The sequence below is a fragment of the Oncorhynchus tshawytscha genome, linkage group LG11 (genome assembly GCF_018296145.1).
Source record: "Oncorhynchus tshawytscha isolate Ot180627B linkage group LG11, Otsh_v2.0, whole genome shotgun sequence".
In the NCBI taxonomy this organism is placed as follows: domain Eukaryota; kingdom Metazoa; phylum Chordata; class Actinopteri; order Salmoniformes; family Salmonidae; genus Oncorhynchus; species Oncorhynchus tshawytscha.
In genome coordinates this window covers 1,398,056-1,417,895 of record NC_056439.1, presented here as the reverse complement: position 1 = coordinate 1,417,895, position 19,840 = coordinate 1,398,056, and the positions used below count along the sequence as shown (strand labels likewise).

The window sequence follows — 19,840 nt, the reverse complement described above, 5'->3', positions numbered from 1 at the left end:
AAGTATACTTTTGTCAGAATCTTCTAATTTCCCCCGCCACAACTGAAATGTCAATCCAGGAACATCTCCTCAGAAATGGAGCCAAAACCAGAATGTGTCAGTCAAAAGTTACACATCACAGTGGGTCCTCTCCCATCCTCTCCAACTGCTAGGGGAAGTAAAACAACCTCCTTCAGACTTCAAACAGGTTTTGCCAAGGGGGCACAGATGGGAAGATGCCACGACTGGTTACAGTCAAACAATATGATGGGTGAGCTTATGAAGAGTCTCCTCTTTACATTACTTCATTTCTGGAAGTAATAATCAGCACAGCCTTTGTGCTAATAGGAGTGTGTGGGCTACAAGCACATATTACACACACTCACGCAAGCTCTCTCTCTCTCTCACACACACACACACACACACACACACACAGAGAGAGAGCGAGAGAGAGCCAGGCAGGGCTTTATGTTGTTTTGACAATGCGCCCCTTGCGTGGCTTCTTCAGTGTGGTTTCCTCTGCCCTGCATTCTCCCTTCTGGTTTTAATTTAAAGACTCAGACTAGCGGTTAGAAAACAATGAGACATTTTAACATGAAAGAATCAGATCAGGCTCATGTCTAGTCAGTGTTATATTACACAACACAGCTTTTGTATTGTTTGAGAGTTGAGTGAAGATGTTACATGAAAAAAATCTTAAGTTCTCTCAAAATATTAAAATATATTTTTTAACCAGTTAGAAATTAACCCTACTATCAATATGTAAATCAAATTCTTACATTTATATAATTGCCAGGTTATATTCAAAGTAATATAATAGTGTATTTCAGGTAAAACTTTACAGAGTAGTTAAAAACCCTTTCTATGAATGTACAATCTAGAGTTCAGACCAAGTAGGTAAAGAAAACTGAGATCTACATTTGAATACTTTTTCATCACAACAGAACACAGTGCCTCTCCAGCTAGCCATGAAGAGTGTTTCATCCTGTTCAAAGTCCCAGATGTCACCTAGTTAGTACACAAAAACCTATTTAGCATCCAGCACTTCATGTAGCATCACCGTTTAGCATCAGGCACCACACTACTGGGACCCTGTGTGACGGCACGTAAACTGATATATTGATAAATAATGAATAGGTTTGGTTTTCACCTACCGCTCTGCTCTCCTAAAATGTCTGCTCCTGCCTCCCCTGTTGGAACCGTCAGGCGAACTTTCTGTTGAAGCCCCTAGACATCTGAATCACATCACATGAGTAATTAACCAACTATCAAAGTCGCAGAGTCGGAGTTAGTGTCCCACTTGGTTTGGTTTGCCCAACGTACGTGGCAGTGTGCTGCCTGTGAGGTGCTGCGCATTAGGCTCTGGGTTTTCCTGTGGAGAGTTGGGAGCGTGTGTGTGTGTGTGTGTGTGTGTGTGTCTGTGTGTGTCTCAGAGCGCAGCAGGAGTGGAGGGGGCACTTTGACTGAGAGGGACGGTAAATCTCCCCCTCCCCTCGGTAACAGGCCCCCCATAGGAAACATCTCTCTCTCTCTCTCTCTCTCTCTCTTTCTCTCTCTCTCTCTCTCACGTCTCTCTCTCTCATCTCTGCACCGCCTGCTGAAAATCATCTCAGGGGCAGTACGCACTCCGATACACACACACACACACACACACACACACACACACACACACACACACACACACACACACACACACACACACACACACACACACACACACACACACACACACACACACACACACACTCACGCACCGGGTATCTGGGAACCACACAGTCCCCAGTCAGTATGCCCCTCTCTCCTCTCCTCAGATCCCAGATCAGATTCTAGCCCTGTACACGGCTCAACTGTTTCTTCCCACTAAAGGAAACCGAGATGAACATGGTAAGGAAATGTGAGGAGGGCAGTGGGAATTAAATGTGCATGTCCCAGTCGTCTTGATTCGAACATGTTGAGATGGAAAGGGAAGGGTAGTAAAGAGAGCGGAACCAAACTTTCTTTGAAGCATTAATTTTTACAATCACAACTCTGTGGGTGGCCAAAGTTAAATCACCACATCTGTACGTGCCACACAAGCTGCAAGTGTATCAATCTCTTGTAGCATGCCTTAAATAAATATGCATGATTATTCCACTTAATTAGGTTTGTCAGCTGTCATATTCACCAAACAGTAAATAAACTAGTTTGAAACTAAACAAAGGAATGTTTGATATATTGTCCTATAGACATGTACGGCACAAAGTACATAATGTCCAGACAGATACAGTAGATGTTGTGAGTTGCTAGGTAACAAAGAAGAGTGAGGCATTTCAATAATGATGAGGGATGTGAGTGCCTCTCCATCGGTGTCCATTACTCGTTCCATAACTATACTACACTTAGCAAATGGGCCCGTTATCAATACATTGTCTAAAAGCAGGAAGAGAGGCTATCCAAGCAGGCCAAGGTTGGCCCTTCGCTCTCCCAACGAGCTGACACAGCAACTGTTTCGCTAAATAAAGAATCTGGACAATGGAGTTCCATATCACGAGGAAGATAAGATAACGTGAAAACAGATAAGGTACACACACACACACACACACACACACACACACACACACACACACACACACACACACACTGCTTGATTACTTGTGGGCCCCAGGCCTTGTCGAAGTCAAGGGCCATTCCTAAAAGCTGATTGAACATCCTCCGAGAGGGCAAAGTAGTGTTTTCTGTATCAGCAGCACTCCAATATTCCCTTCCCTCCCCCGCGCCCTTCTCTGGTACATTCTCCTGGCCTAAGGGTAGGCTTCTTTCCATTAAGGTCAGGCTGTAGCAATCATCTCATTAAACAACACTTTGAATCACAGCGTCATTTTAATGAAAACAGTGTGTCTGACGTTATCAGAGCCTCCTGTGGAAAATGTTACCTTGTAAAAGTGGAAATATTTATGATAATCAATTAATAATGTTTTGCGTGCCATGTCATGAGATGGAATATGAGAGAAAATATAAACTTTTTATATAGTGTAAATACATCACTTAGTATTAATTGTTTCAGATATTTTATGCATTTAATCATTGGTTGACTATTAATTGTATAATAATAATGAAAAATATCACGTAGATCATAACATCATGTGCCCTATTTTAGTAAAGAACATCTAAAGACTTAACTAAGCCTTTCATTTTTAATTAAGCCCCAATAACAGATTCACTGATCCCATCCAATTATAGTACACTTGTGAAGGTACTTTACCTACTTAATATAAATTGGGACTTAATTGGATAAATCTAATATCTACCGCAATTTAAATTTAAAAGGATTTGTGTTTTCTTTAATTGTATCCATAAATATCTCATGGCTTCTGAATTAGTTATTGGTCAACAGTGGCGTTATCTTTTATTCATCGGGACGTGATTCGCTGACGGGTCCCCTGGTTGCTGCAGCCTGGCATCAAACTTCGACGCCTCCATCATTGTAACTTTTGAGGGGTTTCGCTAGCTGCTAGTTGGAAGTCTTTGTTAATAAAACCATTAATATATAAATGATGGAACTTTTACCTGGGTCCCAGTTGCCACGGCTTTCATGTTGTTGTTGTGTTGTTGTCTGACTGTTCATCAGGTATTAATGGCATTCTGTGTGAACTCGCTGGATGGCAGGCTGCCTGGTAATTCATATGCTTGTTCTCTGATGGCATCTGTCGAAGTGTGCTCTCTGCACATTGGTACATACCCTGTGGGAAGCAACCCACCCAGTCCCACACTGAGCGGGATGTAAGCAATTTCTTATCTGGGGCACTTGCTCCAAATGACAAAAAGGGAAAAGAGAGAGAGAAATGGGAAAGAAGTTAGAGGCCAATTTTATTGTGACAATCAGTGACAAACTGTAGTGACTTTTTCTACTTTGACTGAATTTGTTGGTTAATTGGAGAGAGGGATTACTGTGACGACAGATCGACTTGGAAAAGGGAATGCAGGATAACTCAATGATGGAAGTATAATCACAGTTGTGATAGTGTAATTCATGTTAGCATATGAGTTCAATTTATTTCATTACGATATGCCATCGGACCGTTATCCAATCAAGATTGGATTAAGATCAGAATGGCTGAGGTTCAGTAAATAAGGAATGATGGGAAATTACTCATCAAGCCTGTGAAGAAACACGTACTGTTGTGAAATACATATGTCAGACTTTTGCAGAGGATCCCAAAATCCTCATTTTCCTGAATCTGACATCGCTAATTTTGGCTGAAATACGTACTTGGACTAAGATGAGTTTTGTGTTTTTACTGTCTTTTTGGGGACAGAGCAGGGTCAAATGCCATGAGAAGGGTGGCTCCTCGCTGTCTCACAACTAGGAAAAAAATGTGTTATTCATTTCAGTTCCCGGGAAGATGAAAGCACATCCCTAGAACTAGGTCTGCACCTAGTCACAGAAAAACACAGCCATTTTTCCAGCCAAAGAGAGGAGTCACAAAAAGCAGAAATAGAGATAAAATGAATCACTAACATTTGATGATCTTCATCAGATGACACTCATAGGACTTCATGTTACACAACATATGTATGCAACCGCTGTGTCAGATTTCAAAAAAGCTTTATCAAAAAAGCACACCATGCTATAATCGGAGTACAGCGCTCAGAGACCAAAACAAACAATACAGATATCCGCCATGTTGTGGAGTCAACAGAAGTCAGAAATAGCATTATAAATATTCACTTACCTTTGATGATCTCCATCAGAATGCACTCCCAGGAATCCCAGTTCCACAATAAATGTTTGATTTGTTCGATAAAGTCCATAATGCATGTCCAAATTCCTCCATTTTGTTTGCGCGTTTACTACACAATCCAAACTCACGAGGCACGGGCAAGTCCAGGCCAAAGTTCAGATGAAAAGTCATATTACAGTTTGTAGAAACATGTCAAACGAAGTATAGAATCAATCTTTAGGATGTTTTTAACATAAATCTTCAATAATGTTTCAACCGGAGAATTCCTTTGTCTGTAGAAATGCAATGGAACGTAGGTCGCTCTCACGTGAGCCAGCGTTATCAGCTTATGCCACTCTGGCAGACCCCTGACTCAATCAGCTCTCATTCCCCCCTCCTTCACAGTAGAAGCCTCAAACAAGGTTCTAAAGACTGTTGACACTTTGTTGAAGCCTTAGGAAGTGCAAAATGACCCCATAGACACTGTATATTCAATAGGCAATGACTTGAAAAACTACAAACCTCAGATTTCCCACTAGCTGGTTGGATTTCTTCTCAGGTTTTTGCCTGCCATATGAGTTCTGTTATACTCACAGACATTATTCAAACCGTTTTAGAAACTTCGGAGTGTTTTCTATCCAAATCTACTAATAATATGCATATATTAGCAACTGGGCCTTAGTAGCAGGCAGTTTACTCTGGGCACCTTTTTCATCCAAGCTACTCAAAACTTCCCCCAGCCATAAGAAGTTATGCTCACTTCATATTTGCTTTGTAACCAGACACTGGACAAGTGAAAAAGCCTGAAAGCGTCTCCCAACTACCTAGAGCAGTTACAATGCTATAAGCATATTTCAATCAATGCATGGAGAAGTGAACAGACAATATTAAGCTATGCTCAGAATTCTTTCTGGCTATACATACAGTAGTGTGTTCTGAGAGCAGACTGAGACAGGGGACTGATAGTGTTGTCTTGGACATGGTAATTAGAGCCCCAAACGCATTCCTGGAGACCTGAGCTCTAATCTGTCCCCACATGCTTGGTGATAAGAGCTAGAGTCTAGACCCGTAGAGAATGACGTTGAATGGGTATGTCCATTCTTTCCTCCTTTTGGACAGCCCTTGAAGATGCACTCAAGGCTGAAGACATCAAGGACGTCATCACCTCAGCACATTTGCCTGATGTCTGTTTCAAATGGAAATAATTACTAACTCAGGAAGCGAAACAATACACAATGTAATGGAATTTGTCCTCTCATACGAGGAGTATGAGAGATCGGACCAATGCGCAGCGTGGTATGTGTCCATGTTAATATTTAATAAATCAACTGAACACTGAATAACAAAACAACAAAGTGAACGAACGAAAGGACAACGAAACAGTCCTGTCTGGTGAAGACACAAAAGAGAAAATAATCACCCACAACTCAAATGGGAAAAACAGGCTACCTAAGTATGATTCTCAATCAGAGACAACGAATGACACCTGCCTCTGATTGAGAACCATACCAGGCCAAACACATAAACACAACATAGAAAAAAGGACATAGACTACCCACCCCAACTCACGCCCTGACCCAACTATAACAAAGACATAACAAAGGAACTAAGGTCAGAAAGTGACACACAAAGTATTTTAAATCAGTCAAAATTTGTTATATGCACCTCCTCTTCGACAAACTCAAAACATTTGCATTGCCTTCTACTCAGTAAAACAAATATGAATCCTGAACCAACACTTGCACTTGAACCCCGCCCCCTCCCTTTTATAGCTCTGACTCTGCTAAGGAAAAAGTACTTACTATGTAAGAGAAATGAGACAGTCAAGAATTTTACATACACCTTAGCCAAATACATTTAAACTCAGTTGTTCACAATTCCTGACATTTAATCCTAGTAAAAATTCCCTGTCTGAGGTCAGTTAGGATCACCACTTTATTTTAAGATTCTGAAATATCGGAATAATAGTAGAAAGAATGATTTATTTCAGCTTTTATTTCTTTCATCACATTCCCAATGGGTCAGAAGTTTACATACTGTAATGCTCCGGGTGTCGTGGGTGTGGAGTCAAATGCAGGAAACAGAGAGTTCAATGTTGTGCGTCTTTTAATAGCGCTTAACACACCACAGGGTGCTCACAAAAGTAACGTTCCCAAACACAGGGAATCAAAATGTACAATGGAACAAATCACGACCAGGCACAAAACACGTACCTCCACAACAGAGCCAAAGGTTACATAGAAATAATCCCGCACAACAACCAGGCGGGCCGGCTGTCTAATAAAGACAAACTAATTAACCCTACACAGGTGCTACCACTAAACATACAAGGAGGGGGAGGAAAAACAATCAGTGGCAGCTAATAGGCCGGTGACGACGACCGCTGAGCGCCACCCGCCCGGGAAAAAGAAACACCCTCGGTCGGACTCGTGACACATACACTCAATTAGTATTGGTAGCATTGCCTATAAATTGTTTAGCTTGGGTCTAATGTTTCGGGTTGCCTTCCACAAGCTTCCCACAATAAGTTGGGTGAATTTTGGCCCATTCCTCCTGACAGAGCTGGTGTAACTGAGTCAGGTTTGTAGGCCTCCTTGCTTGCACATGCATTTTCAGTTTTCTATAGGATTGAGGTCAGGGCTTTGTGATGGCCACTCCATTACCTTGACTTTGTTGTCCTTAAGCCATTTTGCCACAACTTTCAAAGTATCCTTGGGGTCATTGTCCATTTGAAAGACCCATTTGCGACCAAGCTTCAACTTCCTGACTGAATTCTTGAACCCCACAACATGATGCTGCCACCCCGTGCTTCACAGTTGGGATGGTGTTCTTCGGCTTGCAAGCCTCCCCCTTTTTCCTCCAAACATAACAATGGGCATTATGCCCAGTTCTATTTTTGTTTCATCAGACCAGACGACATTTCTCCAAGAAGTATGATCTTTGTCCCCATGTGCAGTTGCAAACCGTAGACTGGATTTTGTATGGCGGTTTTGGAGCAGTGGCTTCTTCCTTGCTGAGCAGCTTTTCAGGTTATGTCGATATAGGACTTGTTTTACTGTGGATATGTCACGCCCTGACCGTAGAGATCCTTTTAATTCTCTGTTTGTTTGGTCAAGTTGTGACTCGGGTGGGAGAGTCTATGCTTTCTGGTTCTTTGTTTTTGGCCGGGTATGATTCTCAATCAGGGACAGCTGTCTATCGTTGTCTCTGATTGGGAATCATACTTAGGCAGACTTTCCTTTTCTCATTTGTGGGTTGTGGTCTTCGTTTAATGCACGTGTAGCCTTCGTTTTTGTTGTTTATTGTTTTGTTGGCAACATTTAAAAAATAAAGAAGAAATGTACGCTCACCACGCTGCACCTTGGTCCGGTCATTTTCATGACGACGCTCGTGACAGGATATAGATACTTTTGTACCTGTTTCCTCCAGCATCTTCACAAAGTCCTTTGCTGTTGTTCTGGGATTGATTTGCACTTTTCGCACAAAAGTGCGTTCATCTCTATGAGACAGAACGCGTCTCCTTCCTGAGCTGTATGATGGCTGCGTGGTCCCATGGTGTTTATACTTGCGTACTATTGTTTGTACAGATTAACGTGGTACCTTCAGGCATTTGGAAATTGCTCCCAAGGATGAACCAGACTTGTGGAGGTCTACAATGTTTTTTTCTGAGGTCTTGGCTGATTTATTTAGATTTTTCCATGATGTCAAGCAAAGAGGCACTGAGTTTGAAGGTAGGCCTTGAAATACATCCACAGGTACACCTCCAATTGACACAAATGATATCAATTTCGAAATTTGGTTGTGCATAAGCAGTTTTTTCTCTTATGTCAGTCACGGATGGTCACTAATTTAGCCCATGTCAGCTCAATTATTTTACATTGCTATTTTTTTATTGTTAATTTAGTGGCTAGCTATCTACACAAATTACGGGCCGAGGGTCCCCCATTGATTTTGTAAGTCAGTCTCACTCAGATATCACATTTAAAAAAATGCTAAATATGCAGAACTGCAGCAAACTTGCTTTAAAACGGCAACATTTTCTCTACACCCCATGGTCAAATGTGTAGAATTGCATGAAGAAAAGAAAAATGAACACGTCTCTCTGCTGTCAAGAGCGGGGCCACTAAAATGTTTTCATCACAATGTGTATGTACGTGGGTACGCTGACCCTCAACCCAACTGTTGCCACTCATGATGACTTCAGATTTTTTGTAGCCCCCACCCCCCATCAAAGTTGTCCATCCCTGTGTTGAATCAACACAACACCGCTAGTCGCTGACTATCCCGAGAGAAAGCCCTCATTCCTTGCTCAATGTTACTGGCGATACAAACACAGATAAATTGAATTAACACAACAGAGAAGGTTTCAGAGAAAGCCTCCATTCAGAAATCCAATCCCTTTTGACATCAATGGGGGAAAAAACAAACAGGATTTGGGGCTGTGATCCAAGATCCAGGAACCGCTCCTTTGGTCAGAAACCTTCACCTCAGGGCAGGTTTGGGTCTTCTGGAAACATCTGGGGACGATTGGAGCATGTCATGCTAGTTATAAACAGCTGAGTTGCACCCGCAAACCCGCAAAAAGTATGTCAAATCCAAGAGAAACAGACAGACACTTGGATGAAGATAGAGGAGAAAAGAGATTTCACAGGTTAAAGGAATGCCACATGTTGGGTTTGTTGTTTGAGAGGTTGAATAAAGATCTGCTATCAATTGATGGTAGGGGGAAGTCTTTGAATGTATTTTTCCCTTCAATTGCATCCATCTGCTTGGTAAACAAAGCAGCCTTTGTGGAGCGAACTCCGAGAATCTGTCTGTCAGAGGCCTGTGTAGCAGATGAAAGGCTAAAGGCCTGCTAGATATGGATGTATAATGATATGTAATAATATGGCAATAGGAAACAGCAGATAAACTCTCTACTGATCATAAGAGAACGGTTGGTTGGTGGTTTTGTGGCTTATCTAGCCAAGTACAGGTGCCCCGGAGAAGCCGATACAAAACGCCCCCTTGTTCTTCTGTGGCTACCGCAGCAACGACATCATGCTAGTAGCTAATGATAGTAATCAGTCAATGGGGCCCACCTATCCCTCTCTAAACTAATGGCTAGATGGGATACAGTTTATATCAAATTGAAGTCAAAAGAAAAAACGTTTTGCATTTTTGCTAACCCTAACCCTTTCCTAACCTTAACCTAATTATATGAACCTGCTTTGTTAATCCTTCTAACCTGCTGCGTAAGTTCTCCTAACCTGCTACAAAAAGTCCATTCTGGTCAATTCTGACATAAACTGTATCCTCCCTAGCCTAAAAGGTCATCCCGCAAGCTGGTATTTCATCTGAGCCAGTCCTTCTGCTTTGTTTATCAATCCAGAACATTTCATTCCCCATGTTTTGAATCGTCCAGATTGCAAACAGTGTTGAGTTCCACTTTGATGTGTAGCACATGGGCCATTAACGTTCATTCATTGGAGCGTGTAATGAACCCCTTTAGAGGACTTTTTCTGCAACTTTTGCATTTTATTTGAGCCCCTTGACATTTATATGAGTTGATTAACGTTCCTCTCTGTTGTATGGGTCTTAGGGTAAAACATAAGCTTTGGGTCTTGCGGTTGGTTCCCTTGGCTCGGCTACAAACCCTAGTCAGGCTATTGGAGTGAGGCGACAGCTGAAAGCTGAAAGCTAAAAAACGCAGAGGCCAAATGTAGCTAAGCCTCTCCTCGCTCATGCAAAACAAGAATTGTATTATTATTTTATGAATGCATGGCAGCACGGCGTATTGTTCTAAGGAAATTCTTGGCTCCAAATTAACACAATTATGTATCAGGTTGCTGAACTTTGGGATGGGAATTGATGTAGCCTCTGTCATTTGTGACAGTTTGGTGTTGCTTCATGCCAGGCCCACATGCTTTTCCACTGAAAACATGAACTAAGACAGAAGCGATTGAAGGTCCAAATAAATATTTATGTCTTGGAGGACACCAGGGGTGAGAACCCAGTACAGTTAAAACGTGTAATTATAAAGCACTTCCTGTCTTCCGAAGGAAGTTCAATGGCTGCACATCCAGTCGATTGTTTGTGCGATCTAAACACACCTAAACACACAAGCTGCGAAGGTGGAAACACCTGTCTGTACCGACAAAATACTATGGCTTTACATAATACGTGCATCCCAACTGATTTCTGTATTGGGTAAAGTTCAAAGTTGCACAGCCATCTATCACATACATAAATAACAAGAAACGTAGGTAGGCCTAGCACTTATCGAGCACTTGTCTGATGAAGTATCTTGACTCAAAAGTGCTACAGTACTAAAATCAGTAAAGAGTGGACATTACTCCATGGCAGATGCTACACAAGCTATTTGATGCCATTTCAGTCCCGTAGTCTACACTGAAAAGTTACCGGAAAGGTCAACGATTCCTCTGTACTGAAACGCTCCATAACACAAAAGTAATGTAGGACCAAAAGTACTGAACTGTCTACTTATAAGGCAAGAGTGAGAATGCTTGACTCTATTTCACACTGAGAGAAACTCTACTTGACCTGATTCATTAACTGGAGAAGCTGCATAACAAGTCTGTCATCCTGCTCCAGATAACACGATGGTTCAGCTCGCTTCCCCGTCTTGCTTTATGAACACGGTAACTGTTGGGCTGCTTTATTTGAATGACTATATCTGTGGCAAAGTCGACTAAGTTTATTTCGGAAATATTAAAGATGTTCAAAATAGCAAGAATAAATCATTTAAGTTTACCAGAAAAACCAGGATACATCATAATCCAAACAGGATTTCTGGAAAACCAGGGAATTTATTGAAAGTTACAGGAATTGTCCAATCCTAATCTAAACACACAAGAAATGATCAACACATTTGAATACAGGCCAGACCACCAAAATAACAATGTTACATTTAGCTATATTATGATCATCATTCACCTCCATGTTGACTCACCTGTCAGAGAGACAGAGATGTCACGTTGTGAAACGGAGGGCGTGCTATAGCACTAGTATAATTTCGGCATGCCTCTTGTCTCCTACAGAATCTCTATCACCCTTTCCTGCTACAGCTGTGTTTATCCTGCTCGGTGATTAATGGACCACAGGGAATCCCCTCCAGCACCCCTGCGTCCCCTGCCCCAACATGTGACCTCTTCCTGGGGTTGGATCCTCCATCGTGCCGGGGTAGTGGGGTAGTAACCTCCAGGGTGTTATCCTTCCCAGAATTGCCACAGCCAGTGTGAGAGAGAGAGAGGGGGAGGCCAGAGGTGAGAGGTCAGAGGGGAGAGGTCGCACATTATCTGGCAGTGATTAGAGGCTGAGAGAAAGATCACGGTGTGTGTTACAGCTAGATGTGTGTGGATGTGATGTGGACAAATTGGGACTGTATTAAGACACCCAACTGTGTTCTGAGGTGTACTCTGAGGTAACAGTTAAATGAGACAGTTATATGGGGACTGTGATGGCTAGATCATTTTAAGTGCCACATAAATGTGAATTAGAGCATGTTAGTAAGAAAAGCTCTAAGGTAAGTGTGAATTGAGACAGGGTTATGCAATGATTTACATGTAAATGGTTAGGGCAACACATTTGACATTTTATACATGATGCCAGGATGGAATGTCACTTCCTATACTTTATAGATAAATCAAAGTAAACTAAAATAATGTTAGAACATTTTATTGGGGTAATTAACTGAAAAACGCAATAAAAAAAAGCCTATGAATTGTCTGTAATTCAAATTGGTTTCATGGAAAATATTTATTTCTCGTAACTTATATTCCAGTCCATTCTCATTACTTTCTCACAGACTTGCACAGTTCTCCCAATACCGTAACATCTGGCTGATCAGCACTGATTGCCGTGGTTCAAGGGGATATGCATATCTAAGGTCGATTATCCCCCCGGCATTAAACTGACCTTTGACCTTCATAATTGTGGTCCTGAGTAGGCCTGAGGGTCACAGCATGCTTAAGGGCCCACCTGCCTTAACACTGCCTGTACACTTAAGACTTCAGTACTCTGACCGCCACAACATCAACACGCAACCCAGGGTACTCACACAGCTGTGCTTTAAAGTTTTAGCAGGAATAAGCCATGGCAGTTGAAAGTAGTTCATTAATCAAGACTATAACATTTTCCCGACCAGCTCACTAGCTAAATTACTGTTTTAGTATTATCCCACAATATGACACTGAATTAAAATGATGAACGGTATGACCCTAATTTTGTGTGGTCATAAAGATGCACTTATGTGTCTATTTAAGTGATAATGCCCTTGAAGCCAGTGTTTGGAGGATATATTGGCAGGGTGTTGTCAGGCTTGAGACGAGGAAGAGTACATCCTCCAAACACCGGCTTCAAGGGCACCATCACTTTTTTTTTTACAATGGGTAACCAAAAATATTTAAATAATGATTGACATATTGTATTTTCATTTTTTAAATTCTCATACTATTTCATCCTTCCACGAGGTATAGTCCCGACACAAATCTAGGGTTCCTACCCAAGCCGGCTGGTCGATCGTTCTATCAGTTTGTTCTGTGTCTATGGACGTGACCCAGTCGTTCATTCAAAATGTTCTATTGCCATATTGGCTGGCAACATTCTTATCCCTTGCTTGCCAGCTAGCCAACTACGGCTAACTTTTAGTCACGTCAAACAGTGCAGCCAGAATAACAACAAAGTAGCTGAATTTGCATTTGTTTAAGCTGTGTTCTAGTGATATTTATTTGCATACATCCATAACAATGTGCTAATAATGCACGATTTCACCTGGCATAGAAAATGTTCTCTCTCGTCAGGACACTGTTGTTCAGAGGAGCTAGCCAACAGCGTAGCTAACACAGTCACTTCATACTGAAGCTGGAAAGACTGCAAACTATCTGCATTTAATTTAGTTTTACCTGTTTTCTATTGACATTTCTTTGTAAACTCAGCAAAAAAAGAAACGTCCTCTCACTGTCAACTGTGTTTATTTTCAGCAAACTTAACATGTGTAAATATTTGTATGAACATATCAAGATTCAACAACTGAGACATAAACTGAATAAGTTCCACAGACATGTGACTAACATAAATTGAATAATGTGTCCCTGAACAAAGGGGAGGTCAAAATCAAAAATTACAGTCAGTATCTGGTGTGGCCACCAGCTGCATTAAGTACTGCAGTGCATCTCCTCCTCATGGACTGCACCGGATTTGCCAGTTCTTGCTGTGAGATGTTACCTCACTCTTCCACCAAGGCACCAGCAAGTTCCCAGACATTTCTGGGGGGAATGGCCCTAGCTCTCACCCTCCGATCCAACAGGTCCCAGACGTGCTCAATGGGATTGAGATCCGGGCTCTTCGCTGGCCATGGCAGAACACTGACATGCAGGAAATCACGCACAGAACGAGTAGTATGGCTGGTGGCATTGTCGTGCTGGAGGGTCATGTCAGGATGAGCCTGCAGGAAGGGTACCACATGAGGGAGGAGGATGTCTTCCCTGTAACACACAGCGTTGAAATTGCCTGCAATTACAACAATCTCAGTCCGATGATGTTGTGACACACCGCTCCAGACCATGATGGATCCTCCACCTTCAAATCGATCCCGAGACAAAACCACGACTTGTCAGTGAAGAGCACTTTTTGCCAGTCCTGTCTGGTCCAGCGACGGTGGGTTTGTGCCCATAGGTGACGTTGTTGCTGGTGATATCTGATGAGGACCTGCCTTACAACAGGCCTACAAGCCTTCAGTCCAGCCTCTCTCAGCCTATTGCGAACAGTCTGAGAACTGATGGATGGATTGTGAGTATCCTGTACCTCAAGTGTGATGTTCGGATGTACCGATCCTGTGCAGGTGTTGTGACACGTGGTCTGCCCCTGCGAGGACGATCAGCTGTCCGTCCTGTCTCCCTGTAGCTCTGTCTTAGGCGTCTCACAGTACAGACATTGTAATTTATTTCCCTGGCCACATCTGCAGTCCTCATGCCTCCTTGCAGCATGCCTAAGGCATGTTCACGCAGGTGAACAGGGACCCTGCGCATCTTTTTTTGGTGTTTATCAAAGTCAGTAGAAAGGACTCTTTAGTGTCCTAAATTTTCATAACTGTGACTTTAATTGCCTACTGTCTGTAAGCTGTTAGTGTCTTAACGACCGTTCCACAGGTGCTTGTTCATTAATTGTTTATGGTTCATTGAACAAATCAAATCAAATTTTATTTGTGACATACACATGGTTAGCAGATGTTAATGCAAGTGTAATGAAATGCTTGTTCTTCTAGTTCCGACCATGCAGTAATATCTAACAAGTAATCTAACCTAACAATTTCACAACTTCCTTATACACACAAGTGTAAAGGATTGAATAAGAATATGTACATGTAAATATATGGATGAGCGATGGCCGAACGGCATAGGCAAGATGCAGTAGATGATAGAGTACAGTATATACATATGAGATGAGTAGTGTAGGGTATGTAAACATTATATAAAGTGGCATTGTTAAAAGTGGCTAGTGATACATTTATTACATCAATTTTTCATTATTAACGTGGCTAGAGATGAGTCAGTATGTTGGTAGCAGCCACTCAATGTTAGTGATGGCTGTTTAACAGTCTGATGGCCTTGAGATAGAAGCCTTTTTTCAGTCTCTCGGTCCTTGCTTTGATGCACCTGTACTGACCTTGCCTTCTGGATGATAGCGGGGTGAACAGGCAGTGGTTCGGGTGGTTGATGTCCTTGATGATCTTTTTGGCCTTCCTATGACATCGGGTGGTGTAGGTGTCCTGGAGGGCAGGTAGTTTGCCCCCGGTGATGCGTTGTGCAGACCTCACTACCCTCTGGAGAGCCTTACGGTTGGGAGCCTTATGGCATGGGAAACAGTGTTTAAACCCTTTACAATGAAGATCTGTGAAGTTATTTGGATTTTTACGAATTATCTTTGAAAGACAGGGTCCTGAAAAAGGGACTTTTATTTTTTTGCTGAGTTTATATATCCATAAAAATGAAGCCAATTCATGATTTCGACTGGCTAAGAATAGCTGCCTGCCTGACTGTCTCGTTCCGACACCCGACTCCTACACGTTCATTACTTTGGGACAGCTGGAGATCAAATTTCAATATTGAAACAATATTGAATATAGATATACAATATAGATAGACAGCAAGGTTTATACAAATCTGGGGACGATTTAAAACCAATTGCTAGTCTAAAAGAAATCATAGCTTTAGCCGGTGGTAACTTGTGGAATAGACACCGGCTGGAGTGCGGTTTTAACCAATCAGCAACCAGGATTAGACCCACCCGTTGTATAAACCCTGGCAGATGAATCTATTCTAACACATAATGAATTGCATTCTCCATTGTTTAACTTTGTGAGGGATTGGGGAGTTACAGTTAAGTGTTGTGACAGAACAGTACTGTCCATTTGCTGGTCAGATGCCAGTATCTTCTCAACAGTTTGGTGGTTGCCTTTAGGATATGAGTAATCTGCCGTACAGACTGTGCCAGTACCCAGTCTTACCATCGGAGTCCATCAGTCTCTGGGTTGGAGGGAGTAATGCAGACTAAACTCTGTTATATCCAGTGGTTTCCTGTGTTAAGGGATCAAAGGGTAGGAAATGGGCATGGCATGCACAGCCAAGCCTACAACGGACAGAGCTACACAGCTGACCTGGGTTCAAATATTATTTGAAATCTTTCAAATACTTTAGCTAAACTCGATTGAGCTTACCTGTTGCAATGGAACCAATTAAAAAGCCCCAAAAGTGCATGCACACCCTGCCCACCTGGCACTCCAGGCAGGCTAAAACAAATGCTATTTGAAAGATTCAAAATAGTATTTGAACCCAGGTCTGCTACACAGTACCACAGTCATGCAGATGTGGGTTGTTGACCATAGATTTCGTGCTGCTGTTTTAATCGTTGTGTTCTTATTGTTGGGTGTTTCCTTCCAGTAGCCTGACATTAGGTCTGTTGGGGTCGCCTGGTTGTTTCAGATTGATGAAGAAGTGCATTGAACTCGACTTGTTCAGGACAATTCAAGACTTGAAGAATGTTGAAATTCTGAGGCCAGTTTTTGTTGTTTATGGGAATTTGTGTGACACCGCACAGTATGTCTTGTGGGGAAGAGAGAGAACTGGGGAAACACGCACGTTTCAACACAAAGAAAAACCTCCGTTTTCCCCACATCCTGGGAGGAAGTTAAGGACAGTGCCATTTGGCAAGACAAAAGAAAAAGCAAAGAAATGAAGAACAGATATTATAAGATCATAAGACTACAATTTCCTGGATTTATGAGAACAAAACAGAGCTGCAGTCTCACCACTGTACTCACATATCAAGCTCAAACTGGTACGAGGAAACCTAGTTCACATGAACTTAAACGGCTTTGTGACCACAATTACATATGGGGGAGTTCTGGGCTGTGATAACGGGGTTAGTTGCCATTTTGAAGCATGCTGCATCATGTCATGACTCATGCTCGTGTAAATCTCACAAAGATATGTACGTATGACATTCAACTTGTTCAACCCTGGAGGCGATCCTTCACACACACGCACGCCAACACACACACAATCCTGGAGGCGATGCTCCTCTCCTAGTTTACAATGGGATATCACCATATTCTCATCGGCAGACTCAGTAGCCTCGGTTTTTCGGATGACTGCCTTGCCTGGTTCACCAATTACTTTGCAGACAGAGTTCAGTGTGTCAAATCGGAGGGCATGCTGTCCGGTCCTCTGGCAGTCTCTATGGGGGTACCACAGGGTTCAATTCTCGGGCCGACTCTTTTCTCTGTGTATATCAATGATGTTGCTCTTGCTGCGGGCGATTCCCTGATCCACCTCTACGCAGACGACACCATTCTATATACTTTCGGCCCGTCATTGGACACTGTGCTATCTAACCTCCAAACAAGCTTCAATGCCATACAACACTCCTTCCGTGGCCTCCAACTCCTCTTAAACGCTAGTAAAACCAAATGCATGCTTTTCAACCGATCGCTGCCTGCACCCGCATGCCCGACTAGCATCACCACCCTGGATGGTTCCGACCTTGAATATGTGGACATCTATAAGTACCTAGGTGTCTGGCTAGACTGCAAACTCTCCTTCCAGACTCATATCAAACACCTCCAATCAAAAATCAAATCAAGAGTCGGCTTTCTATTCCGCAACAAAGCCTCCTTCACTCACGCCGCCAAGCTTACCCTAGTAAAACTGACTATCCTACCAATCCTCGACTTCGGCGATGTCATCTACAAAATGGCTTCCAACACTCTACTCAGCAAACTGGATGCAGTATATCACAGTGCCATCCGTTTTGTCACTAAAGCACCTTATACCACCCACCACTGCGACTTGTATGCTCTAGTCGGCTGGCCCTCGCTACATATTCGTCGCCAGACCCACTGGCTCCAGGTCATCTACAAGTCCATGCTAGGTAAAGCTCCGCCTTATCTCAGTTCACTGGTCACGATGGCAACACCCATCCGTAGCACGCGCTCCAGCAGGTGTATCTCACTGATCATCCCTAAAGCCAACACCTCATTTGGCCGCCTTTCGTTCCAGTACTCTGCTGCCTGTGACTGGAACGAATTGCAAAAATCGCTGAAGTTGGAGACTTTTATCTCCCTCACCAACTTCGAACATCAGCTATCTGAGCAGCTAACCGATCGCTGCAGCTGTACATAGTCTATTGGTAAATAGCCCACCCATTTTCACCTACCTCATCCCCATACTGTTTTTATTTATTTACTTTTCTGCTCTTTTGCACACCAATATCTCTACCTGTACATGACCATCTGATCATATATCACTCCAGTGTTAATCTGCAAAATTGTAACTATTCGTCTACCTCCTCATGCCTTTTGCACACATTGTACATTGTATATAGACTCCCCCTTTGTTTTCTACTGTGTTATTGACTTGTTAATTTGTTTATTCCATGTGTAACTCTGTGTTGTCTGCTCACACTGCTATGCTTTATCTTGGCCAGGTCGCAGTTGTAAATGAGAACTTGTTCTCAACTAGCCTACCTGGTTAAATAAAGGTGAAATAAAAAAATAAAAATAAATAGCAAGACCAGGCTTGACGATTGAGCTTTTTAATTGTGTAAATAGCATTTATGTACATCCACACAGTGTCATGACTCAATAATATACAGTCTGGATCAGTCAGTAATGACTCAGACAACCAGATGTCTCCTGGCGGATGGTTTAGATCATCTGACGATGGTTGGTTCACATGGAACAAACTCCAGACATACAGAGAACGAGAGAGAGAAGGAGAGTGAGAGAGACAGAGACAGAGACCGAGAGACAGAGCTAGAGCGAAAAAGGCAGAGAAAGGCAGAGAAAGAGAGAGAGAGAGAGAGAGAGCACAGAAACTGTCTTCCTCACAGAACCATGTGTTGAGGAAGTCCTCATCGTTTCCTGTGGATGTTTACACCAACATGTCCTGATGGAACAGAGCACGTCTGCTATGCAAGCGAGGACAAATATTATGTTTTAGCTATCCAAACGTGTTTTGATCACATGACATTGTGAAAAGAAGATAGAGGCTTACTTTAGTGAAGTTGTGATGGATCGACTAAGGTTTCAGCATCCCAAATGGCACCCTATTCCATATGTTGTACACTACTTCTACAGTTTACGTGACTAAGGAAAAGGGCCATGTTCAAAACCTAGTACACTATATAGGAAATAGGGTGCCATTTGAGATTCACACCAACTCTTTCTACAGGGCTACGTGACTGAGTGAATGGTCCCCTAGGGAACTAGTGAACTGTGGCTTGGGAAAGTGAAATATACAGAATATACTAGAGTCTAAAGAGAGCCGAAATGACACTCCCTTTACAGCAGAAGTCATCCATTTTTGGAGAGATGGTCAGTCCTTGGGTCAGTCCTTGGGTCAGTCTTTGGGTCAGTCCTTGGGTCAGTCTTTGGGTCAGTCCTTGGGTCAGTCCTTGGGTCAGTCTTTGGGTCAGTCTTTGGGTCAGTCCTTGGGTCAGTCTTTGGGTCAGTCCTTGGGTCAGTCCTTGGGTCAGTCCTTGGGTCAGTCTTTGGGTCAGTCCTTGGGTCAGTCTTTGGGTCAGTCCTTGCATCCATAGCTGTGTTGTTTTAAAAAAAATCCAGGATTGCTTCTTTAACCACAGAGCTTACTAGCCCCAGCAGT

General features: G+C 42.6%; 1 protein-coding gene across 3 annotated transcripts in view; it reads right to left on the bottom strand.

Annotated features, from left to right (window-relative positions):
* ednraa (endothelin receptor type Aa) overlaps window positions 1-19,840 on the bottom strand; it is a 45,868-nt gene that overhangs the window by 12,896 nt on the left and 13,132 nt on the right. Inside the window, exon 1 of one of the 3 annotated variants that reach the window (XM_042329664.1) lies at window positions 3,526-3,701. The exons of 1 other annotated variant lie outside the window; for it this stretch is intronic. The gene's annotated coding sequence lies outside the window, so the exon portion shown is untranslated. Of the gene's footprint in view, window positions 1-1,133; window positions 1,441-3,525; window positions 3,702-19,840 lie in introns of those variants that run through there. One more of the 3 variants, XM_024436538.2, reaches the window with a different exon arrangement.